Source organism: Pleurodeles waltl, chromosome 1_1, assembly GCF_031143425.1.
Source record: "Pleurodeles waltl isolate 20211129_DDA chromosome 1_1, aPleWal1.hap1.20221129, whole genome shotgun sequence".
NCBI lineage: Eukaryota > Metazoa > Chordata > Amphibia > Caudata > Salamandridae > Pleurodeles > Pleurodeles waltl.
Window position 1 is genome coordinate 179,265,452 of NC_090436.1, and position 26,368 is coordinate 179,291,819.

Below are 26,368 nucleotides of genomic sequence, written 5' to 3' on the forward strand. Positions count from 1 at the left end.
AGGGTTGTTTCTTCAGTGGCCTCCCTCCCGTCACATGGTTAGTCATGAAGTGGCCTTAGGCTCTCCCTAGCATCTCTGGTGTTCTTGGGCTCACATTGAACTTCCACACATGCAAGGTCAGTGGCACAGCTTCAACAAAGCATTCGCGCTTTGCACTAGCCACAAGGGAGTGGGGAGTCTGCAGTTTCATACTTTCGATACACCACACAGCAACAAGAATCTAAGTGCAAAAGATGATCCATATGGTGAAGAGTAGCTCTAGTTTATATCCACAAAGCAAAGTGGTTCGAGAGTACCTCACTGTCAATCACAGTTAATGAGCCACTCTGTACATCAAAAACAATAAAGAAGAATTAGCTGCCCTCATCCTAATCTTCTGCATCATGTGAAGGGGACTGGCTCCTAGAGATTTCAAAGTTTGGAGACATAAAGATGAACCCCATCGTCAGAGGTTACCACTGCATTGTTCTTGAGACGCACAAGATGTGCAGTTTGAGTGTCCCTGTGGTTAAGGTGTCCAAATACACTCTAAAAAACTAAAGCAATCTAGGGAAATATCAAGGGGCAAAAGAAAAATGGTCTGGACTTTCATCCCTACAAATTGAAGAGGAGAAAGTGCTTGTGTGATGTGAACATGTGCATTGTTTACATGGGCATGAGATGGTTGGGAAGGGGTGCGGGTGGTAGACATGTTTTAACCTTCGTTTAACATCAGTTTTCTTTCTTACTTACACAAGGACACTCGTTACTACCTATATGTTCTTCAAAAAAACAGTCTTCATACAGTAATAAGTAAACTTCTAACAGATTCCGAAAAGAGGATGCTGCAACAGGCCTCTCCACACACATGCAAAGTGCTACAGAAAGATAGGAATTACATTTTTTTTTTTTTTTGCTTAGTATTGTTTGTCTAGCGGGGGCTGAAGCTCAGTAGACGGGGCGCCAATGCTCGGGAAATCGATAATCAGCGTGACGTATCAGCACGAGAAAGGACTGTTTACTTAAAAAGCGCAGGAGCCCATAAAGGGAGAGGAGGAAGGTCAACCCACGACAGAAGGTTCTGCGTGGACGTGTGGTGCTGTTGTGCGTCACGTTCATTCTGACTGAAACAGAGCGAGAGATGCCGAGAACCGTTCACAGCCACGTCACATCCTCCACCAGGATATAAACCCTCCTTCCACCGTGTTGAGACCTTCATGAGAGGCTCCAAGCGGAGACCGCAGCATGTGTCTGAAACTGTGAGTATTACAGGCCTAAGAGTTATTTACCTGCCTGGGCCTAAACAGAAAAGTCACATAACGGCGGCTGCATCTTTTAATTCTTAGAAATGCAACAGCATAAGAAAGCGGCTTACTACAACAACGTGCAAAGATGATTTAGCACTTATAATCGTTCCACGAAAGGAAGTTGGGATTGCATTAATGGTAGGTGGAGGTGTTTAGGCATTTGTATAGCGCACAGCGCTTCATCAAATGACTTCTCAGCGCTGCCCATGACCGATTGATGTCATGTTTAGATTAGTGTAACTAAGAAGCCATATTGTGTATAAAAGTGTGTCGTGTTGCATTGATCCAGTATGACAAGCAAGAGCTACCGCTATACGCTGAGACAGCTAAAGCCTCACAAGTGTGGTGAGAGGAGAATTGGGGCCAGATGTAGCAAGCAGTTTTGCCCATCCTGTGTCTATGGGAAAATGTGTTTGTACATATGGCCCTTGGATGTTATAGTAACTACCAATGGTCACCTCCATATGTACTTCTTTGGTGTCTCCATTTTACATTAGTGTTCCCTAGAGGGCAGATCGGAGTCCCCTTGCCCTCCATTTGATGACTATTGTTTATGACTGATCTGGCCCCTTATTATCCGTCTGCTGAATCCCATTGGCCCTCAACCCACAGGTTTGAAAATCCGAGTGCTAGGGTAAATAAACCTCATGAAAAAGCCGAACATGCAAAAAATGCATTTTAAGTGCTCAGCCTCAGTGTGTGCTATAAAAATATATACAACAAAAGCGGGATTAGTATCTGCAAATTGGTTCTTGCTTTGAATTGGTGCCATGGCATATATGAATATCATTTTAAAGCCACATCATATTTAGATAATGTTCTTATTTAATCTCTTTAACTTGCTGGAAGTGTTTCATTTGAGGCAAAGATGATGTCGTATACACTAACTTCATTAAGGAAGGTATTAGGGTGATCCACAGTGTCAAAATGTAGACTCTTCTAGTAATATCTGCTACAGATTATCATATCAGATTGACTGTAGATTTCCAAGTTGTTTTGCGATAACCAGTTCCTACCTTATCGCCTAACATCTGGTGATATTTTACCACTAATCTTACTAGGGAATTCGAAGATGTTTGAGAGCCTAAAGAGCTTCCCTCATCCAGACAATTATGTCTTTCAGAATTCTTCAATCCTATACCATTTTTTCGTCACTAACTCTAAATGATTGCTAACGGTAACCTCATAGGTCTGCTTACTTGCATGCCTTCTATCCATTTTATTAAATTAACTTAATCCGGTTATTTTACAGGAAATAACCTGTCAATCTCACATCAGAAGAACACGTTACATAGCAGGCAGTGTAACTCTGCACAGTAGAACCTTTACCGTTCATGAACTTTACAAAAGTTGGTCATGTCGTCTAATTTTGCTTGGGGGTAAGTAAGGAGGGATTTCTGGGTTTTTCCCACCACAAACCTCTTTATCCCGATCCTGCCCTTTTCATCCACTTTTAATAACGATGCCACAATAGTGAAGTTTTTAAAGTTTGTGAAGTTTTTATGAACACTTCATAATAAGAAGCAAGCCCCTAATTATTCCCAAAATGCACAGATGTTGAGCAGGGCTTTGAGAGGTGCCTGAGATGCATTTTTTTCCCCAGGTCTTGTTATACTTTTTTTTCATTTTTTAAATTAACATACGTAGAATCTCTTTTTACCACTCAGGCCCTCGCTCTGAGAGTTGTGGAACTCCTGGTGTGAATTCTGCTACCATCTAATGCCGTAATTGTTGGTTGAGATTTCACAAGAGTTGTTGATTTTATACATTGCACTAATGCCAGTCCCATTTTTCATCAACCCCGAGTAACTGTTAATTTCTTTGGCCAAGTGAGCCCCACATTCTAGATATTCTTTCTCTACCTCGTGATTGCTTCCTTACCTATTCCAGTTTTCCTGATTATTTTAAATCTAGGGCGCTATTGCATAAATTGCGCTAGTGTTAATGAAATGTCACTCTGACACATTTAAATTAAATATTCTGCAGTGGAACAGAGCAATATTCACGTGTTTACACGCCTTCCAAGCGTAGAAACAACATTTGCACCAACCAACTGACAAGCACAAAATTTAATTTCCTCCAGATTGCAATGATTCTATGCTATAATAAGAAATAATGGGCTCCAGGAGCGCCAAATACTAAAATGGAGCAGAAGAACAGACGGATGGCTAGAAAGGTTTTAGGACCAAGATGGAAATTCCAGTTGACTAGCGGGAAAAGTTTTCCACTGGATCTGCTAGCATCATATGGTTTTTGCACATTTAACCATACAAAGGCACTATAAAAGCACTAGGCGCCATGGAGGAAATAATAACGACCTCAAGAACGAACTTTGATTACCTTGAGTTCCATGGTAGTTCCGTACTTGTCCAAAAACCAAAAAATACCTTACAAATCATTTCTAATTGCTAGATGAAGTTTCCCCTAGTTGTGAGATTTGAGTTAGACATATGCTTGTTAGAGATCTATGAGATGTGTATAAAAATGTATGTCCCGGTTTTCTATCCAGACAAACCCGACCTGAGCAATCAATTCTGACAAACTTTGAAGTTTAATCGCATTTTGAACCTTGACTACATCAACCTGACTAATATTTTTTTCTCCAAAATAGATTTGTCTGCTTCTGTTTATACATCTAGAGGAAAACGCACGCTTCCCCAAATATTTATTTATATTCTTCTTCCTTTTCCTTCTCTGTTTTCGTCCTAGTCTGTCCACCTTATCTACTTTTTCCTCATCGTACTTAGGTCTGGCTTGACAGTGCTGGTATCTGCAAAACATACTGTTACCAACATGTTAAAATATGCATAGAATAGGCTTGGATTCACCCCAGAGCAGTACTTGTCACTGTCTGCGTTTGATTGTATCCTCCTACCTTGCATTGTAATATTTGTGGTGATATTTTACATCTCAAAACTACACTCAATCTTCATATTTCAGTGTTTAGGCCATGCAATATTTTTTTGTTTTTTTCCTCTAATCCAACCTTTGATTTATTGTCATTGATATTTCAGTCCTCATCCAAATACGGCTACCTTTTTTTCTTATGTCTATTTTTTCCATTTACGGCTAGCTCCTCTTCATTGACACTAGGGCTGAGTATTGTTAAAACTTTTAGCACCTGGTGGTTTCTCCTCATTGCTATGAGGCCTGAGTATATTTTAAAGTTTCAGTTCCGAGAAGCTTTTCCTCGCTGCTGTGGAGCTTAATTTTTGTAAATTTTATTTAAGTTCCCATAACAATATCCCATCCATGCTGTCGTGACTGGGTGTTTTCTTCCCTTTTTAAGTGAATGGCAGGGAAGTCTTTAATTTATTCTATGCCATAGAAACACATGTACAACAACAATGATGCTTTCTGATCTCTGTTTCACTTGGAAACAAAAGCAGGACTATGGATTATATAGAACACTCTCTTTACCTTTTTTTCGTCCACTTCTTGTATGCATGAAGGAAATCTAATGGCAAATTAAACATTATGCAATACTTGATACTGCATTTTATTAAGTGATATCAACCAAAGTAGGACTATAACAAAGACTTCCTTGACATATTGATCACAATTTGTCATCTTTCACACAGAGATCTCGGCTGCTGGAAGCAGTTGGGAGTTCTGGGTGTAACACAGCAGAAAATCATTCAGAAATGTGGTGCTAAAAACAGATTCCTGCATGATTGTCCTCAAAATCTCCAAACTGGGCCTATTGTTGCCTTTTCCCAGGAGTTATCAATGCACCAGGTGTGTGTAACTCTAGGCTGGGGGCATGGGCGTCCACAGAAAGTTTTTTGGGGAGGAGGAGCACCCCGGACTGTTTTCGGCAGGGGCCGCAGCCATACTAGTACAGGCAGCATAACACCACGTCAGCCGTAGGGTTACGCTGCACTGTGAGCCTGTGCACCAGGCTGTACGTAAATCCAGGGAGTGCCCTTTATGGACACGCATGGCAGGGAGGTATGGCAGGCCGAATTCCTCCTGATTTATAATCACACTCTTAGTTCCAGTGAAGATGGTGTAAGTGTGCACATTGAGTATGAATATGTTCCTAGTTTTTTGATATTTTAAGTATGTAGATACAGTATTTTCTCATCCAGGAAAAAGAAAAGGAGAAAGAAGTTTAAGGCGAATCTGCACTTTTGCCATAACCATAAATCAACAGTCATTTCTAACTAAAAACTCTTCAAATTTAGGTTTAGGCCCATGCATAAAAATGAATAATCTTCATAGATATTGGTGGAAAGCTTGAAGAAGGTTTGTGAGCCCCCCAAAAGTATTGAATTTAGGAAAATCCTGGGTGTAAGGTAACCACTGCGTTATGGCTCCATTGTAATTACGATGATGAGGTGCAGACTGATATTTGTGGAAACAGCACATTTTAAACAGAGAATCTCTTGATTTACAAAATTGATGTTACAACTAATTAAGTTTAGTAACTAATTCTCAATTTCCAGTTTCAGTGGCATATTTCACATTGGACTAGACAAATGTCTCTGATGGTTATTTGATACACCAAGCTCCTGTGACGACGACTGAAGAGAGATCAAAGCAAATAATCTCTGCTCTGTCCACATCAACGTCCAAGATGGTTCATTTTCTAAAAGTTATGGTTGGAAAGGCCTTTTGGAAGGTATGTGACTTCTGCTACCTCTTTCCATAAAAAAGAGTCAGTGTCTACTTGTTCTCGAGAACTTGGTCTCATGCTTCCAGACACTCCAACATCAGATGAATAGCCTAGAATGGAAACATGCATACACTTAATAGCATGGACATATGATGTATTAGCAAGATATCAAAATACCTCATCACATCAAGCATTGACGAAGGCAGTATATTTGTAATTTTCATTATAGCATTACACAGGAACACATGGGCACATATAGACACCCATGCACACAGTAACATAGATACAAGTAACCATGAACAAGAAGTACTTGACCCATTTCCACAGATGCACACACAGACCACACATATATAGTCATCTCTTTGCACAGAGAAAAGGTAGATAGAAGCAGATGTAGGCTCTACTACTATTGAACCAGCAGCCTGTTATTTACAATGCACAAGTGTTTCTTCTTTTTTATTATGGTTTAGTAATGTCAGTCTGTGTTTTTTTTAGATAATTCAGAGTGAAGATGATCTCTGATTGTTTGAGGGATTCTGGTATTTCATTATTATACATGACTTAAAGATGTAAGCCTGTGAGGTATTATTTGAATTATGTTGGTCTGCAAGCAATAACCATCTTAGAGAGGAACTGGTCTGTGTTTCGTGAACATACCAAAGCCATTTACTTGGCAAGGTAACTCTCAGCAGTGCAACAAAACCCTCAAGCATAAATACGCTCACAGATCCAAAACTACAGTTGGATACTTCACCCGTCCATTCATGTACATATCAAAGCCCCAGAACTGCATAGGTGGCAACAGAATGCCCTCTAACCACACAGCCCTCCAAAGGCTACAACACACTGGGCGCCCATTAATGGTCATAGAATGAGAGGTACAGCATAATAATTTGGCTTCCATCTTCAAGCACAAAATGTGCATTGCAAGGATTGCACACACTCATGCACACTGGGGCCACACATTAGCCCCATTATAAACCAATACAAGCTACCACTATAGCCATAGCGGGCTATACTGACCATTAAAATTAAAAGTCCGCTCAAGCAATAAAGGCTGAAGCCGAAGGCGAGGGACTTAAGCAAAGAAGCAGGACTTTAACCCTTTTGCTGTCAGGCCTCCACCCCTTCCCCCCTTTATTGGTTATTTGGGGTAGTTTGCACTTAGGCCCCCATACTTTTTGTATCCACATAAGGTATCCATGCCAAAGTTGTGTCCTTTTTTTCCAAAACCCTGGGGGTTCTAAAGGTACCCAGGGGTTGTGCATTCCACTCGAGGATACTGAACATTTTTCCAAAATACAGCTACATTTGAGTTTTGGGGGGGATGGAAATGGGGGAAAAGTGCTGCAGACGAAAGTTTTTTCCTGCAAATGACATCAATGAAGAGTTTGCAGTGATAAAACTACCATCTTCTCAGCTTTTAGGAACAGGCAGATTTAAATAGGAAAACCATTTTTTTCAACAGTTTTGGCATTTTCCTTGGACATAGCCCATGTTTCCTATTTTTTGTGCTTTCAACCTTCTTCCAGTTAGTGGTAGAAATGCATATGAAACCAATGTTGGATCCCAGAAAGCTATAAATTTCAGAAAAATAGACACAATTCTAAATATAGCCAGGGTTATTTGTATTGATCCTTCAAGGTTTTCCCAAAGAAAGTAACAGTTGAAATAAAAAAATATTGAAATTGGGTTGAGAAAAACAGCCATGTGTGCCTACACTTTCATCTATAACTTCTAACTAAGGCAGATTTTTGAAAGCAATAAACTGTTAGTCCACTGGACCCTTCTGGTTGCGGGAATATATAGGGCTTGTAGATTCATCAAGAATCTTAGGTACCCAGAGTCAATAACTGAGCTGCACTTTGCAATGGTTTTTCATTGTGTACTAGGTAGACAGTAATTCATTTGGTAAAATATAAAGTGAAAAATAGGTATCTAGGAAAGCTATGCATTTCCGAAATAGACACAAGATATAGAATTTGGAAGCAGTGGTTATTTGCATATCTCTGAATTAGAGGTTACCCATACTAGCATGTGAATTAGAAGGCATTTCTCAAAATGACTTACACACTGCCTTACATTTGGGTGACACAAATGCAGGGAAAGACCATTGGTAATAACATTTGTTGTATTATTCTTTGTTCCTCTAAGTCTCTAGATTAAAAATAGTACCTCACTTGTGTGGGTAGGCCTAGTGCCTCTGACAGTAAACGGCCCAAAACGCAACGTGGATACATCAAATGTTTCCACGCAAAATGGACCCGTTTGTTTAAAAGTGGGTAGCTGTGGCTTTTGGGCCTTACTCAAATGGCACATAGGGAAACCTAGCATGCCTATACATTTTTGAAAACTAGGCACAAAGGGGAATCTAGGATGGGGTTACTTGTGTGGCTCTCAACAGGTTGTTTTACCCTGAATCCGTTGCAAACCACAAACTTGGACTAAACAAAAAATATATTCGCCTCACGTTTCTGTGATGCAAAGTTCTGGACTCTGCACTTCACCCCACCTAGGATTCGCCTAAGTCTTCTAATGAAAATGGTACTCACATGTATGGGTAGGCCTAGTGCCCGCGACATGAAATGGCCCAAAACGCAACATGGATACATCAAATTTTTCAAAACAAAACAAACCTGTTTTTTTGCAAAGTGGGTAGCTGTGGATTTTGGGCACTGCTTCAGCCAGCACCTAGGGAAACCTAGCAAACCTGTGTGGCTCTCATCAGTTCTGTTACCCAGACTGCCATGCAAACCTCATCATTTGTCTAAAAGACACATTATCCCCACATGTCTGTGATGGAAAGCTCTAGAATGTGAGGGGAGCCACACATTTCTTATCACCCAGCGTTCCCCCAGGTCTCTCATAGAAATGCTACCTCACCCCAAGTGAGCCAAGTGCCTGCGACAGGGAAGGGCCCAAAATATATTGTGGACACATCAAAATTATCTATCACAAAGCAACCTATTTTTGCAAGGAGATCCCGGGCTCGGCGGTTACCTAGGGAAACCTACCATACCCAGACTTTTCTGAAAACTAGGCAACCAGGGAAGTCCAGGGAGGTGTGGCTTGAATGGTTCCCCCAACATTTTCTTACCCAGAATCCCTTGCAAACTTAAAATTTTGCTAAAAAGTCACATTTTCCTCACATTGCTGTGTGGGATCACTGCGCCGACACAAATTTCCTACCACCCAGCATTCGCCTTGGTCTCCTGATAAAAATGGTGCCTCACTTGTGTAGGTGGACCAAGTGCCTGCGACAGGGAAGGGCTAAAAACGTAGAAATTGAGAGGCAACCAAAGCTGGTCCAAAAGGACAGTTTTCTTCCAGATATTTTTAGGCTGACTCTGCTTTGGACACCCACAAAAGTGGGGCAGAGTTTTTATCAGTACAGATGGGGCAATGCTGGGAGATAGGATTTTTGTACATTCCTGCGGATTCTAATAGTTTCTATCACAGAAATGTAGGGAAAATGCATGATTTCAGGCAAAGTTGGAGGTTTGCAGTGCATTATTGGCAAGAAAATGTGTGGGGTGCATATGAAGCGCACCACCCTGGACTCCCCATGATGTTTAGTTTTTAGAAGTGTCTGGGTCTGGTAGGTTTTTTCAGGTGGCAGCGTACCCAAGTTCAAAAAGTGCAGCCGCTCACGATTTCAAGTGGGACAATATTGGGAATTAGTCAATCTCTCTGGACCCATATGTAAAATCAAAACCCAAAAGAGTAAAATGTCCTCTTGCCAGTAGGATTAGATGCTTTAGTCTGCTGGGGGCAGAAAGGCTGTTTCCCCCTTCAGGTCATTTTTTTTTGGGGGGGTGAGGACTGGGGCCCCCCCACCCCTAGATGAAAAAAAAACTGGTGCCTAGTGGGCTTTCTGCACCCTCGGGGGGCAGAAAGACTGTGCGGATTTCACAGTGGAGTGGGAGCATTACTGTCCCCATTCTGGGAAGCCCCTATCCTTAGAAGTATATAAAAAACGAATCCTTGGTTCCTAGTGAGCTTTTTGCCCCATCGGGGGTGGGGCACATTGGGGATTATTGCCCTCATCTGCCCACCACTGAATATGTGCAAAAAGTGGAGCAAAAACTCTTGCTGAAGGGGCTGCTCCCCATTCCTTGGTGTCAAGTGGTTGGATCCCTGCTTGGGGATTCCCCCTCCTGTGGCATTCCCCAAGCCGGGATCCACTATGGATGGGGGTCACTGGAAAGGGGAGATGCTCCCCTTTATAATGATATCCCTCCCATCTGCCTCAGGGCTCGGGTAGATAGCCCTCTGAGCACAGAGGCAGTGAAAGTGAAACAATCCGATCAGCTCACTTTCATTTTCAGTCAAATTACATCAGTGAGCCAGGGGTGCTGAGCGTCATTTCACTGAAAACCCAAAACAGCTTCTGGAGCTGGGGAAGCGATTCCCCAACTCCCCAGGCTGTTTTGGCGTAAGGGAAATCCCTCTGGCACCCACACCAGAGGTATTTCCAGTGCCATATGTGCCACAGCTGGGAGCTGACACACATTAGCACTGCAGCTTTGGAATACTCCCGGCCGTCCGACCATAAAAAGTGTTAATGCCAGTACAGGCCACATACGGAGGGCTATAAAGCTATTAGAACATTTGGCCACTAGCAGGCAGAATGTTCTAATAAAACAAAGGCCGCAGGGAGCCAGAGGGGATTGAAATCCCATCGGGCTCCGTAAGGCCTTTGTTCACAGCAACAGCTGTGAACAAAAACATTGGAATGTTGGAGCTCTAGGTTTCTACCGGCCAGTAGAAGACCAGAGCACTTCACTGTTTTCAATCGAGCTCCCAACATTCCAATGTTCTAATAAGCATTGAAATGAATAGATCTCTGTAAACACAAACCTTAATGATAGATACTTGACTACTGTGACTCCTCTCATTGAGAAAGCTCAGAAAATTGTGGAAAACAATGCCAGGCAGCTGACAGCACATCCAGGCCATAGGAATATCAGCAACATAAAAGCTGAAAATGTAACACATACACATAGACCGAACATAGACGTGTGCATTTAAGACATACACGCATGCATGTACACATACAACACACAGACCTACATAAAACATATAATAAACATCATGTAAAAAAGTGACAGATTAATGAGAGAGTACCCTTGAGGATTAATGGATGATGTGAGTGCCTGCGTGGGCACAATAATAAGGTGGGGATTGAAGGATAGATGTATGAATGAATGAAAAAAATGTAGACTTGGTGCTAACGATGTTGGTAATGTGATTGATTTGACCTAAGAAAGAGAGAATACATAGAAAGTGTGCAAAAACATGTACTCATATTAAAAGAAAACATCACCTGACAAGACACTGTTGCGGTATTTTAGGAAAAGAAAAGAAAAGGCTATGCTGTTCTCTTAGCAGCTCCTGGGAATTTTCTAGCATTTGCAAAAAAGTTTGAAATCTATTCACATTGTAACATGAGACTTAGAACAGTAAAGAAAGTGAGGCAATGAAATAGTGTTTTCTAATCAGAACGTTTTTAAAACAGAAACACTTTGACCATGACAATATTTCATGATAGATGTTTCATTAGCAATCCCCTCCAGAAAATACTTAATAGCACCATTAGCATGCTGCTTTCAGTACTTACTGCTTCGCTACATACTAAGTTAACTTCAATAGCATCACTGCAAACAGGATTATGCATATCACTAGTACAAGTAGTGTGTAACTCCAACAAGTATCCAACACTTTCAAACATGTTTTTCTTTGAGCTTCGGTCAATCAAATTCTTTGCATTATCGCCGCTACAAAGAGCATGAAACTGACAGAGGCACGAGTACTAACAGAAAGTTAATTTCAATATAACCAGCATATGCTACTCCACCACTTATTACATTCAATTTAATGTCTTAATTGTCCTTATCTTATGCCTAATAATAACTTAATTAATTGTAAATATATTACTTTCATTATTTATACTTATAGTAACCCTAATATAAGTTCAATATTTTCGTTGATTGGTGTTCAAATATTTTAATGAAAATTAAATGTAATTAATTTATCATTATTAATCTAAGCTCTATACCTTCATTTATTTAAAATCAATTGCAGTACATTAAAAAATCTTTATTTTATCCCTTAGCCTAACCTGAGCTATTACATTTTTATAAATATAGTTTAAGGTAATTAACCCTGATTTGTAAGTGGTGATAATATACTTGTGCAGGACTCGGCTGAGATTCCTTTTTTAATTTCATTAAAATGTTATTAAATATATATTGTTAAATATGTTACATTTTTAAAACTGGTTAATTAATTTTTAATTAAACCTTATCTTTAATTTAATTGCATTACTTACCTCACATGATACAGTTGGCAGCTGCAAGTGGCCATCAGTATAATTGCAGCTAGCAGTGAAAATACATTGGAATGCCTTCTTTTGTTATCAACTTTGACACCGCCCACCCAGGGTGTGATCCCTGAGTTGTAAACTTTAGGCTTTAAAAATAACTAGCAATATGGAGAAGCTTACTGTCACAAGCCTGTACTTTCTAAATAAAGTCATAAATAAACAGTGGCATCTTGTAGTGGTCCATTACTGCTGTGATGTTGATGTAGTGGTCATATCCAATTCATAACACTCCTGCGGGTAGCATTATGTTCCCTACAACACAATCACAATCAAAATGCTGCCTTGATTATCCCATAAGAATGTTTTGTTGTGTATACACTATGCTAACCTAGATATTCAGTTCTAGTGTAATCATCTTGCATGTATGCCACAAAATTTGATGATAAAACGATTAGTACTGACCACCAAGCTAGGGCCATGCTGTTGGCTTTGTAAGGTATAGGTAAACATAAATATTAAAAACTCAAAATGGACAGCAGTGCATTTAACAAAATGTTTTGTCCAAGACGGCCACTATGGAGCAACAATACACGTACATGTATGGGTGACCATTTTTATACAGGTTTTCCGAAAGCAAAACATTCCAAGATGGCCGTCAATGAGTGTACATGTGTTGTAAGACCATGCCGCCTGTGTTTATATTATAACAAACCAGTGGTTGTTTTAGTTTTGTTCAAAGTTGATGTAGCATTACAGGGTAGCAGATGGAAATTTTTGAATGGTAGATTAAATTACAAAAAAGGGATCACAGGTGCACAAAATAAAGAATTTAGCTACCTGTCAGGGTGCAGCTTCTGAGCCCTCTGCCAAATATAATGTTTTTGTTTATGAAAAAAATAAAAAGTCAAACGGGTAATTGTTGGGTAGAAACAGAGAGGAAGGGGGAATGGGTGACAAAAAGAAATAGAAGAGTGGCAAGGGGCAGAAGAGCAACAGAATAAGTGGAGGGGACAAAAAGCAATGTAAGAGAGGGTGGGGTGGCAGAGCAATTAAGGAACTGGCAGAGGAATGAAAAATAGTAGGAGAGCACCAAGAGATATGAGAACAGAGGAGGAAGTGGGAGAAAGCAGCAGTTGTGGGGGAGCGTTGGTGAGGATCTTGGGTAGAGGACAAAAATAAGCAATGAGGAGGAAGTGGTGGCAGAACAATAGAGATACCTCTGAGGAATTAAAAATTATGGAAGAGTGGAAAGGGTTGGGATAGCAGCTGAAAAACTGGTGGGGATGGCCAGAAATAACTGGTAGAGAAGCAAGGAGTAGAAGAGCAATGGGTTAGGTGGAGGGGAAGCAACAAGCATAGCAGAAAGAGTTCAAAAATATAAAAAAACAGGCATTTAAAGGGAGAGAGAGGAAGAAATATATACACTCCCACAGAGTAAAGAAAGAAAAAGAAAAGTAGTTCCCTGATTGTAAGCAGGGTAATTATACAACACATCCTATTAGAAAGACTGTAAAACCATAATGCTCCAGGGGTGGGACAAACACAAGAAGAGGAAGGAAAGCCTTTGAATGAAAAATAAGGAAAGTAAGATTGACTAGAAAGCTAGCCAATGATAAACAGTGGGCCAACATAAACTTCGTATTGTACACAAAAGTTCTCTTGACATCATACAGCCAAACTGACTTTAGATGAGACCAAAGATAGTATACTACTCATTAGGAGTAAAGAAGTAGGCTTACCTTTTCATAAAACTCCTATTTTGGTCTGGAGTAAAGTGCACTGAATCACAAGAGATAGTGAAATTTAAATGTACACAAAACGTGGTGTAAACCTTGTAAGGTGTTGGACACTCTCACTGCAAAACAGTTTTTTCTCCCACCTACTTTTGCGATACCCTTCCTTCTCTGCTAGTGTTAGCAGTCCTTATAATGATATCTAGTGTGTTCAGTACAAGACAACAGTACGTTTTAAGTTTCACGGAGATTTCCATAATTTTGGTGCTAATTGCCACACGTGTGAATTGCACTCTAGTTTCATTGTCACACTACCCTTGACCTCTTGCTTTACAACCTACCTATATTGGCAGATGTGTTTCATGCTGCCATCCCACTTGCAGAGGGAAGTATTTATTTTTAAATATTTTTTTGTTCTCACAATAGCATCAGATGCATATGTCCAAAACTTACACTTTCTATCTGAGACCAAAGTGCGAATATGAAATAGGGTTATAGGATCTTCATGCCCATAGTATTTCCAATGCTCGCTAGAGGGATTAGTATAATCATGGGCAGCCCCCTTGCAGTGCCCAGGTTTAATGCCTGGACCTGGCATGTTTCTGGGCAAATGCAAGCAATATGGTTCAGCAGATGAGCAACATTTAAACCATTTGACTTGCTACCTTTAAATCCACAGAAATGTTATAAATCACCATAAAAGTGCTTTCTATTGTCCAGGAAAGTATTTACAGATCGTTATATTGCAGTCATGGTTCCGATCTAATTTGTGGAATAGAACGCTCACTAAATTAAGTAGTACTGTGTTTCGTTCATGTTACTGTGTCACTTTAATGGTTTGTGAGTTTCAACTGGATCAGACTGTAAGGTTGTACGAAATTGCTTGTATATTTCTTGGTTGCCATGCGTGTTCATTGCTTGGAGAATGCATTTGTGTGGTATACAGCTGATGATCTCAATTGTGTTTGAGAATCTTAATAGTCAATTAATTGCATATTTGGGATACTTTTCAGAGTTATATCTGGATGTGAGTTACTGTTATGGAATATATTATGGTGTGTGTGGGTGGATGGTGATGTTGGTAGCCAAAGATATGGGTCTGCATTGTTATGTTTGATTAGAATTGTTTTGGTTGCTAGTACAGACATATTCAACTGCACAGAAAAGTCAACCTTTTGCAAACCAGAGTTGGCCTCCAATGGAGGTTCAGTCCCAACTCAAAGTTAATTCCCCTTTTAAGGGAACAAAACCAAGCCCAGGTACATTTTTGCATAATCGAGTAAAGTGTATCCCCTTGACTCAGCAAACTCAGGAACTTGATTCCAGAGTTTGTGTATTACAAATCAAAGACAACATTATGCAAATCAGTCCTACACCACCCAAAACAGACAACCCAGTCTGACCTTAGTGTTGAGATTCTCTCTATATGAGAACACAAGTAAACCCAGACCTTTTTTGGCTTTACTTGGCCTCATCATTAATGTGAAGAAGGAACCAGGTCAAGGAATACCTGTACCATTTAGTGTGAATCACGTAGAAATCAAAGTATTAATAAATTAAAAGCCTGAATTATTTCCTGCATGTAAGTACCTTACACAGAACTCTATTGCGTTGCTTTCAGTCCTTCTGTGTCATCATAACCAGGTATCAACCATATGTAAATCATCCTTGGCAGCAGTTTCTAAAACTACACACTAACCCAAAGTGCTTAACCACAAGCTACCCATTTCATCACTCTGAACAGAAAAATAAGCAAACTCAGGCAGGTTTCACTCATATGTGGGCACAAGAATTTGGAGCTGTTTAAGCCCTTGTAACACAGAATGCTGGGAACCATTTTGACATGAGGTTCTGGCAGTAGAGATAGGGATAAAATCAGTGCATAATTTGTGTTGGTGTCTTCCGGTGCTGGGCAACTGCATTTATTTTTGAGGGCCGGCACTCATCCTTGTACTTCAAACATTTACTGTGAGCAAAAGACACATATGAGAAAGATGGAGGAAGAGAAAAACGAAAAAGCGTCACAAAGGTAGAAAGCAGAAAAGTGCAAGAGTGAGCTGAAGGGAGGGCAGGGAGTTTGCTGTAAATGGATTGAAGAGTCCCGCGATGGCGTCAGGATCATGCTACCTCAGTATTCCGTGCTCGCAAATCCATTTGCAGCAGGCGCATGTTTCAGGAGACAGCTTTGGGCACCAGCACATTTTTATTTCCAAATTAAGCACTGGATCAAATATGTCTATACCAAAATTAGGTCTTGTGCAAAAGCTTGAAATAATGTACCATATTGAAATGGTGAGTGTGGGTCTAGTGGCTCACACTATGGTTGTGCCGGTCACCCGGAAGCAGCATTCTGTTTTGGGTGCCAGAGTGAAAAATAAAGAGGCTCTTCAGTTACGCGCCCAACTCAAAACACAATTGTCAGGCCAATTATTGTACGCGCGGCGAGCGGCAGCGCTAGTGGGGGGGCCAGCACTGGTGAAGAGTGGGCTCCGATCCTGCGTGCACACTGTGGGAGTGCCAGACATGCTCTGGCAGGCCACCGTGTGGCGGAAGACCCAGCTGAAGAAGGACAGGACCATGTGGATCCTGAGGGCAGCTCCCTAGTGAGAAGGACTCCGACGAAAAAAAAAAAGAGGAAATAAACATAACAGGGTGAAATCAAGGCAAAGGAAGTAAAGGATGAGAGACCAAAAAAATAATAATAATAACAAATAAGATGAGGAGGGATAAAGACTCTGAACCATCCAGGTGCATTGGGAGAGCCAGCTAAGTGCCTGCGGATGACGAATGTGCACAGGTCCGTGACCACAAAACACAGACACTCAAAATGGTCAAAGAGGACACCACCACAAAGGGTGACATTGCAGACTGTCCCGATTGTTGCCCAACAGAGGGAAGCAGCCCGAGAAAAAGGGAGGACAGGGCGGCCATGCACATCGCCATGGCAGAGGACCCAGTGCCAGCTGTTCATCCGCTACCACAGCACTCTATGGTGGGGGCACTTCCGCCGTTCAGTGAGCTAGCAGACCCAGCTACATCCTCACCCAGATGGAAGGTATGGGTTAGTCGGCTGGAAAACTATTTTGTGACCACCCGGGAGAGGGACGGTGCCGTTAAGAGGTCCCTGCTCCTTCATTTTGCAGTAAATGAAGTCTAAAAACTGTTTTGACACCTCCCGAACACTGGCAACATTGATGACTATGACGCAGCAGTGAGGGCCCTGAACGCACATTTCGATCCGCAACTGAACCCTGATTTTGAAAGGTTCAACAATTGCCAAGCATGCCAAAGGGAGGGGGAGTTGATTGACTTGTTCAGTGCCCGGCTGCAGGAGCTGGCCAGCACTTGCACAGAAGATGACCAACTGAAGGAAATAAGGGCACAGAGATCATACAAGGATGCAAAAATAAGACGCTCAGGGTCCTGATACTGAGACAGCCAAACATCGGCCTTGATGAGATACTCATCGTGGCATGGTCTCATGACTTACCGGCAGCCAGGGCAGCTGAAATGGACATGGCAATGATGCAAACACCGGAAAAAGTGCCAACTGTGAAAACAGAACGTGTGGATGCCGTACAGATGTAGCGAACTAAGAAGAAGATGCCACTGTACACATCTGCCAGACAAGAAGGGTGCTGCAACCACAGTGGAAGGGAAGAGCACAGCACCAGGGAGTGCCCAGTGCAAGGAAGAACCTGCTTAAATTGCGGAAGAATGAACCAATTCGCCGCAGTCTGAAAAGGAAGCGTGAGGGGGAGGGGAACGAGAGGACGAAGGGCACCTACCAGGGCAATCAAGCATCTATCCCGGGATGACACGTCATCACATGGTGCCCGCTATCCACCGCCCCAAACTGCCCTGGAAGACTCCTCGTCGGAGGAAGAGGAAGAAGAAGCACTCCTCGTCTCGCTCACCAGTGACCTGAAGAGGCACATGTCGCCACAGCAAACTTGTATAGTGGATGTCGAGGGATCGAGAATCAAAGCTCTGATTGACACGGGAGGGTCAGTGAACGTTATGGGAATACAACAGTATCGACGCCTCCATCCCGCCCACTGATGATGCCCTCGAAAACAAAAATATTTACGTATGGAAGCGGCACACCCCTGCCTCTGAAAGGGCGCATATCTGTGACTGTCCTTGCAAAAGGCAGAACCATCCACACCACGTTCCATGTCGTGGACAGAGAAGCTGAGACACTCCTAGGCAGCCAGTCGGCAGAGGAGTTGGGACTTGTGTCATTCGCTAGAAGCATTCGGACTTGTCAGGTAGACAAGATACTCAAGCAATTCCCGGAGCTCTTCATGGGACTAGGATGTCTGAAGGCACCCCCAATTCACTTTCATTTTGACAAGACGGTGAAGCCGGTCGTTCTGAGACACCGGCAGGTCCCATTTCATCTCCGACCGCTGGTGGAGCAAGAGCTAATAAAACTTGAGGAACAAGGGGTCATTGAAAAGGTGTCTGGGCCAACCCCCTGGGTGTCACCGATGGTGATGGCTGAAAAGCCAAAGCAACTCAGCAAGATTTGGCTCTACATCGATATGTGGATCCCCAACACGGCAATCCGACGGGAGAGGCACATCACTCCCACCATAGATTACATCATAGCTGATCTTAATGGATCCAAGTGGTTCTCGAAGTTGGACTTGAATGCAGGATACCACCAGATAAACTTGGCTGAAGAAAGCAGCTATATAACCACCTTTGCAACACACCTTGGGCTAAGGAGGTATAAAAGACTAAGCTTTGGCATATCCTCAGCTGCCGAGGTGTTCCAGGATGCCATACGCCAAACTGTGTCGGGGTTGCCGGGTGTCATGAATGTAAGGGATGACATCCTGAAATACTCTGCCATGGCAGAGGAGCACCACCAACATTTGTAAGCCGCTCTCAAGCAGCTATCTGAACATGGGCTTACCCTCCACCAGAAGAAATGTTCATTCTTACAAAAGTCCATAGATTTTTTGGGGTACGTGTTCAACCAGAATGGCATTCAGGTAGACCCAAGGAAGTCCCTTGCGATCAAACAGGCCCCGCCCTGCGGACGGTGACAGCCATGAGGAGCTTCCTAGGAATGGCGACATACTGTGGGCGTTTCATTCCGCAGCTAGCTACCATCTCTGAGCCCTCACGAAAGACGAGGCCCCCTGGGTGTGGGGTAATCGAGAAGATCACACGTTTCAAGCGCTGAAAGAGGCCCTTTTGTGCCAGATAACCATGGCCTATTTCGACCCTACCAAGAAGACGGAGCAAGTGGTAAATGCAAACCCAGTAGGACTGGGCGCTTTGTTGACTCAAGAAACTGAACCAGGCAGATGGGCCCCCCCTGTGTGGCCATTTTCATCTGTACTTAGAGGGCAGACCATTCAGGGTGGTCACCAATCACCACCACCTCGTTCCGTTGTTCAAGAGAGCTGCACCTCACCCACCCCCTTGGATAGAGCGATGGGCCATCCAACTTCAGCAATATTGCCTGGAATTAGCCTACTGACCCAGCGCCAGGAACCCTCCTGATTTTCTGTCACGGTACCCGGGGGAACCAGCCCCCGTCGATGACCCAGATGTAGAGATAACCGAGGCGCAGGTCCAGACATTGGCCCACCACAGTTGGCCTAAGACGATGAGCCTGGAGGACATTGCAGAGGCCATGAGTGAAGACAGCACTTTGTTGAGCATGAAACAAGCCTTTGAGCAGGGCTCATGGCAGGAGTTCCTGAAAACAACTCATCATGGGACGAAGGATGACCACAACTGGCTGGTAAAGTTGTGGAGGGTAAGGCAAGAACTCAGTCTGACTCCTGAAGGGCTCCTTCTGAGTGGGCACCAGCTGGTAATCCCTGCGTCATTACACAACAAGTTATCCTTTTGGCACCTGGAGGGCATCAAGGAACCCGCAAAGATGATGGCAAGGATGAGGGAGAAGGAATGGTTTCCTGTCCTCGAAGCAGAAGTGGATGAGTGTTTGAGACAATGCCCGGCTTGCCAGCTGACCACCACGCCTGAAGTGCCTGTGCTGGTCATCACCGAAGAACGATGCCTCACCCTGTGATCCAAGATCGGCATGGATTTTTGAAGTTTCCTGGACAGGAGGACAACTCTAGTTATCCTTGACAGCTATTCCGAGTATCCTATGGTTGAGTTAATTGATTCCACATCATTCGCCAAAGTAGGGCCCAATATTTGCAATGTTCGGTCTCCCAGAAGAGGTGGTAACTGACAATGGACCTCCGTTCCATGGTATTGAGTTCCAAGAGCTACTGAAAGGCCTGGGCATCTGTCACAGAAGGATTACGCCACAGCGGCCACAAGTGAAAGACGAGGTTGCGTGCTTTATGCGCACTCAAAGTGTTTAGTATCGCCGAAGTGGAAACCACAGACCCGGAGGTAGTTCCTGCGGGAGTACATGGGAACCTCTCACTGCACTACTAACCAATCTCACTGGTCTTTCGTGTTGGCGGGAGTCCTGGGAGACTCTATCCCCACTCACCCAGAGTGGCAGCCTTTGCCCTACAACCCGGAGCAGACCCAGGCCAAGAGGAGAGCGGTGAATGAACGTACCAGCCGGACTCTGAGTGCTGCCTGGCGCGAGGTCAGGGTTGACAATCGAGTGGTTGTCCAGGACAGGTGCCCTGCCTGGAAGTTCCGCACGCCCTACGAACCTGGTGTCCGGATTGTCACAAAGGTGCCTGGCACCATGGTGACTGCGTAGAAGGGAGGTGAGAAAGTGACAAGAAACATTTTGTGGTTTCGAAAGGCCACATTTGTGTAACTGACCGAAGTGCTGTTGGCCAACGGCTGCTCCCTGGAATGGCCGGTGAGCGAAGGAGAGGGATCTGGGTGCTCAGGTGTCACGCCGATGGTGAGTGGTGCATCCCCAGGAGAGTGGGGGCGCTCCCAGCCGCACAGATATAGTCTTCGGCCTAATCCTCCTCCCAGTCAGAGACTCAGACTTTGTGTGTTCGTTATCAGTTGGTAATGTTTGAATCTAGTTGGGGAGGGATGTAATGGAGCATGCTGGTCTAGTGGCTCGCACTGTGGTTGTGCCGGTCACCCGGAAGCAGCATTCTGTTTCCGGGGGCCGGAGTGAAAATAAAGAGGCTCTTCAGTTACGCGTCCAACTCAAAACACAAGTGTCAGTCCAACTATTGTACGCACAGCGAGCGGCAGCGCTAGTGAGGCAGCCAGCATTATACATATTACTGCTGATTTAGACCACCAGCACGCTCAAATGGCCTGAACGTCTGAGAATAGCAAGCTAAATATCCATGTCGAGGCGTACTTATGCCAAATAGGGCAACTCGCTTGCAAAAACATAATGCATTGAAATACTTAAGTTGATTCTAACCTCTGGTAATTACTCAAGCCAGCATTCCATTCCATCGCGTTTCCTCTCTCCCATTGAGCAAATTGATTTTGCGTACTGCCCAGAAATTGCATCTCCCGATGGCTTGTTCCATAAATGTTGTCATGCAGAAATCAGACAAAGAGCACTACAACACACCACTGTGCCCCAGCACTTATACCTAAATAACATAACACAACAGTTTATAACAGCAAGCAGGTGACAACACTGGGGAGTGACAGGAAATAAGCTGGAGAGAAGAATTTGTGTTTCTGTAAGGCACTGCTTTCCAAGCACTGGAGAACTGATATCTTTCTGTTTTGTGTTTGTTCATTACAGGTTACGGCTGTAAATTCGATATCTGCCGCACAGTGTAAATACTGGATTGGGAATAATACTCATTATTCTCTGCACCATGCCATTATCCTCTGTGCTGCCAGGGCTGTGGAGTGTGACAATGGTGTTTGTATTTAATTGATCAAACGCCATCCTCACACTAAATAGCTAAGGCTAGACATTCCATCTGCAACAGCAGGAAGAGCAGGTGACATCACGCATGCGGCACAATGTTTCGTCTGCTGGAGTGGGGAAGCAGGCTGGTTGGGATGTCACAACCCTGCGGCTCTTCAGGCATCAACGCATCCAGAAGCAAGCACGCAATGTATTCTGACTGATCAGCCAAGTATTATCACAGTGGATTGACTTTTGGATCTTAATAAAAAGTTTATGGAAAAGATTCTGTAGCTTGAGAGTCAGCGCTATGTGAAAATTTCAGGATATTCAGCTAAGAAATCCATGCAGTGGATTTAAATGAAGGTCATTCACCTAGTGGTTATTCTAACCCCCCGCCCACCCCGAACCTACGTTGGATACAACTAAGACACATTTTGCTTTTTATTTCTGTGTGATTCCTTGTGCAAAAAATCTGTTTTCTTAGGCGGTATCTTTACATCCCTTTCATTTGAGCTGCTTATGCAGTGGTGCTGGGACACTTTTTGTAGTGGGAGTGCTACAACTAATGCTATAGGGATTGTGAAAAATCGATGCTTCACGTAAAAAACACAAGTGTAGTAAATGTGCCACGCCCCTTCAGCAGGAGAGTGCTACAAGTGTGGTAAGTAGCCAGCGATGCATTTTGGAGCGCACTGACACAGATGACTAAAGCATGGTGTGACAGCACACCATCATTTACAGACAGCACCTTTTCTGTTGCAATTGCCACTAAATTTGCATAGGCATGCAGTGTTGCTGGTAAAACTATATAGCGCACAAATGATAATATGTGGAAATTGGGTTTCAGTGAATATTTATCAGTCGAATCTCACAAATTAAAGTGACTTAATTTATTTTGATCCTATTAAAAGCTTTGTTGCCATGACACCTCAGAATTACAAACAAATATGCATTAATTGTGCTTTCCTAGTTGCTGTTATATTTTGAAATATGTGTGTTATTCATTTAGAGGTTTTTAAATGTTTTGTGGATTATAAAAAATGCTTCCTATAGACTTTCCTCTCACTTCCTGTACCCCAGCATGATTGTCACTTAGGTGATTTTTGGCACAATTCTGTCATTTTGTAGTCAGAGAAATAAAAGTGAATACTAGTTTACAAATAAGCAGCACTTTTCAGAAGACATAGCCTGGCATGTGGCATTTATATTTGAACACACAGCAAATGTGACAAGATATACACACAAAACAAAAAGGCATTTTAATTGCACATTCAACTTCTGAATTCCCATATGGTTATTTTTGGGGCTTCTTCCAGCTCTTATGTGTACCATTTTGTATTGAAAGTATGTGTGAATAATTAGGTGTATTTCTGCATCAGTATTACCATATCATTTGCATTCATCCATATTTAAATGAAAGACTTTAGGTCACGACATCAGGCAATACCTTCTTGCAGTAATCAATTTAAATTTGCCTTGAGAAAAGCTGACTTATTCATTTGGCGCTCAGCTGCCTGCTGCAGCTAATTCAATTATACCATAAAAAGAAGAAGGAAGCTTCTGAAAACCATCATACAGTGCTTAAGTTCAAAATCAATTCTTTAAAAAAAACATATCTACCTCTTGTAATCTTCTGGGAAACTCATTAACAAAATCTGCATGCAATCACCACCACAGATCAAAGGCAGCAATGAAATATCCGCCCTGCCCCAGGTGATGTGTTACATGCGTAACACTCTGTGTTTCTACACACACTCTTCTATCCAGATGGGTTTTACTGCAATATTATGTCTATCAGTAGGAACATAAAATCATTAGGTTGGTAGTTTAATTAAAAGCACTAAACGATTCAGTGGATTTGTTTTTGTAAAACAGGAGTGTAGGTGTACCAGTGCCATGTTGGCAGCTTCCCACGTTGTATTAGATTGCATTGTTTGATGGCACTGGATGTTCTGTAAATGTGTGTGTATATTCCTTACTATTGCCAATTGGTGGGAATATCTCAGTGATGCTAAACTCTGGAACAACCTTTATACTCAAATCTGCATTGAGGAATTCACAATCACGACAAGTAGCCATGGTGGCCTCCTAATTAACGACATTGTAACATGACCAGGGGTAAGCCCGAAGGTTCTGCATTTGATATGCGTGCAATAAAATACTTTAAAAAGGATTATTGGCTGTTCTGGAAACACATTTAGAGAACAACTAGATTAAGGCCCATATTTATACTTTTTGACGCTAAACTGCGCTAACGCAGTTTAGCGTCAAAAAATTTTGCGCCGTCTAACGCCATTCTGAAGCGCCATGCGGGCGCCGTATTTATGGAATGGCGTTAGCCGGCGCAAGCAGACCGGCGCTGCCTGGTGTGCGTGGAAAAAAACCACGTAGACCAGGCAGCGCCGGCGTTGGGCAAAAATGGCGCATGGGCGTCTTAAAATGGGGCAAGTCAGGTTACGTCGAAAAAATCATCGTAACCCGACTTGCGCCATTTATTTTCGACGCCCATCCCCCATCAACATGACTCCTATCATTGTAAAGATAGGAGTCATGCCCCCTTGCCCAATGGCCATGCCCAGGGGACTTCTGTCCCCTGGGCATGGTCATTGGGCATAGTGGCATGTAGGGGGGCACAAATCAGGCCCCCCTATGCCACAAAAAAAAAAAAAAAAATACTTACCTGAACTTACCTTAATGTCCATGGGATGGGTCCCTCCGTCCTTGGGTGTCCTCCTGGGGTGGGCAAGGGTGGCAGGGGGGGTCCCTGGGGGCAGGGGAGGGCACTCTGGGCTCATTTTGAGCCCACTTGTCCCTTAACGCCATGCCTGACCCAGGCGTTAAAAAGCGGCGCAAATGCGCCGTTTTTAGCCACGCCCACTCCCGGGCGTCTCTTTTGCCCGGGAGTATAAATACCACGTAAAGGCCTGGGAGTCATTTTTTAGACGGGAACGCCTCCCTTGCATATCATTAACGCAAGGAAGGGGTTCACGCTAAAAAATGACGCACATTCCGGGAACTTTGGCGCTATACGCCTCTAACGCCATAGTATAAATATGGCGTTAGTTGGCGTTAGTTTAGCGTCGAATTTGCGTCGAAAAAAACGACGCAAATTCGGCGCAAACGGAGTATAAATACGGCCCTAAGTATTTTCAGAACGTAAAACCAAAGTGAATATGCATTTTTGTATGTCAATATCTGTTAATACCTTGCAGCCAATTCATGAAAGTTTTTTCTTTGAAAAGTTGCATCTTATTTCAGACGTAGATTTAAGTTATGACTGAATTTCCAGGATTAAGACATGCTTTCTGATCGGAAAAAAGGCTTTCTGAGTCACAAAGCAGTTTTTGTTCCTTGAGTGGTCATGTCTTACTACTCAATAAATATTAGTAAGTCACAACCACGCTTGGTATATGATAGAAATGATCACAGAAAGTGTTTTGTGAATCATATCCATTGTGTGTGAGTTCATATACACATATGAAAACCTGTCAATGAAACCCTCAAGTGGATGTGTTGATGCACCAGTCACATCTTGCACAGACCCAGAAATGGGATTGAACCTGACCCTCTTCAAGGATGATGGATGTTGGAATTTGCAGGTGACATTCCTTCCATAGGCACATTTGGCATTTGAGACCCAGTGCTGCATTATTATTTCAGAGTCTACCACAGCACCCAGGGGAATACATCTTCAGCAGAAACCTCCACCCTTTCTTGTAGCCACCAGGAAATCTCCTGCCTTACTCCTGGCATAGTCCATCTTGGTGTAGATGCATGCTCAAAGTATAATCTAACGTATTGCTTCCAAAGCAATATTACTGTCCATATTGTGCGCCATAGCAGATGAGGGACGTGAAATGGGAAATACGTACTACAGAAAGGAATGGGAATAAGGAGGAGTAAGAAATGGTTAAGCAAGGGTTGGATATGGATTTAGGGAGGGACATGTCACCCTGCCCCCAAAATAGTAAGCTTATTGGTAATTCACAAAGTGCCCTTTTAAAATACCACAGCCAAAAGTGACCCAAAACAGTAGTAAATAACTTCATCTCACAGCTGAAGTAAGTCAAGGACTATAAATGGCTAATCACTGGTACTTTGACACTCTTCAGTAAAAATGAATGGAGGTAGGAATGTAAAATACAAATTTGTGAGAAATAATTAAAGTATTAAAACTAGTAACAAATATGAATAAAAATCAATATTAAAAATAGTACAACTTTTTATTTAATTATGAATTATTTTACCAACTCTTTCATAACTAATTTATTTTACTAACCCTTTCTGCTATAAAAAGAATGTAACAATTGTATAAGGATATAATGAAATTATGTTTAGTTAAAAACATCACTTGTAATAATTTATTAATGCATAATACCACGTTGTTATTATAAATGTAGAAGCAAATACAAAATGATACAGCAGTTAACCAAATGTTGAAACACATCTATAATTAATGTAAATATATAGTTTAATAAATACAGATTATTTTTCCTCAAGTTTATATTTACATTTAATTTCCATCTAAGTACATGTTTTATTATGCATTAAGAAACATTAAATGTGATGTACAGAGTTAATTCAATTTAATTAGTTATATGTTTA

General features: G+C 42.5%; 1 long non-coding RNA gene across 1 annotated transcript; it reads left to right on the forward strand.

The window, feature by feature from the left end:
* The first annotated feature begins 941 nt into the window (after positions 1 to 941).
* Positions 942 to 24,282, forward strand: LOC138282529 (uncharacterized). Its single transcript, XR_011200966.1, has 3 exons — positions 942 to 1,238; positions 5,735 to 5,910; positions 21,650 to 24,282. It is a non-coding gene; the product is annotated as an uncharacterized lncRNA (long non-coding RNA).
* Positions 24,283 to 26,368: the final 2,086 nt, after the last annotated feature.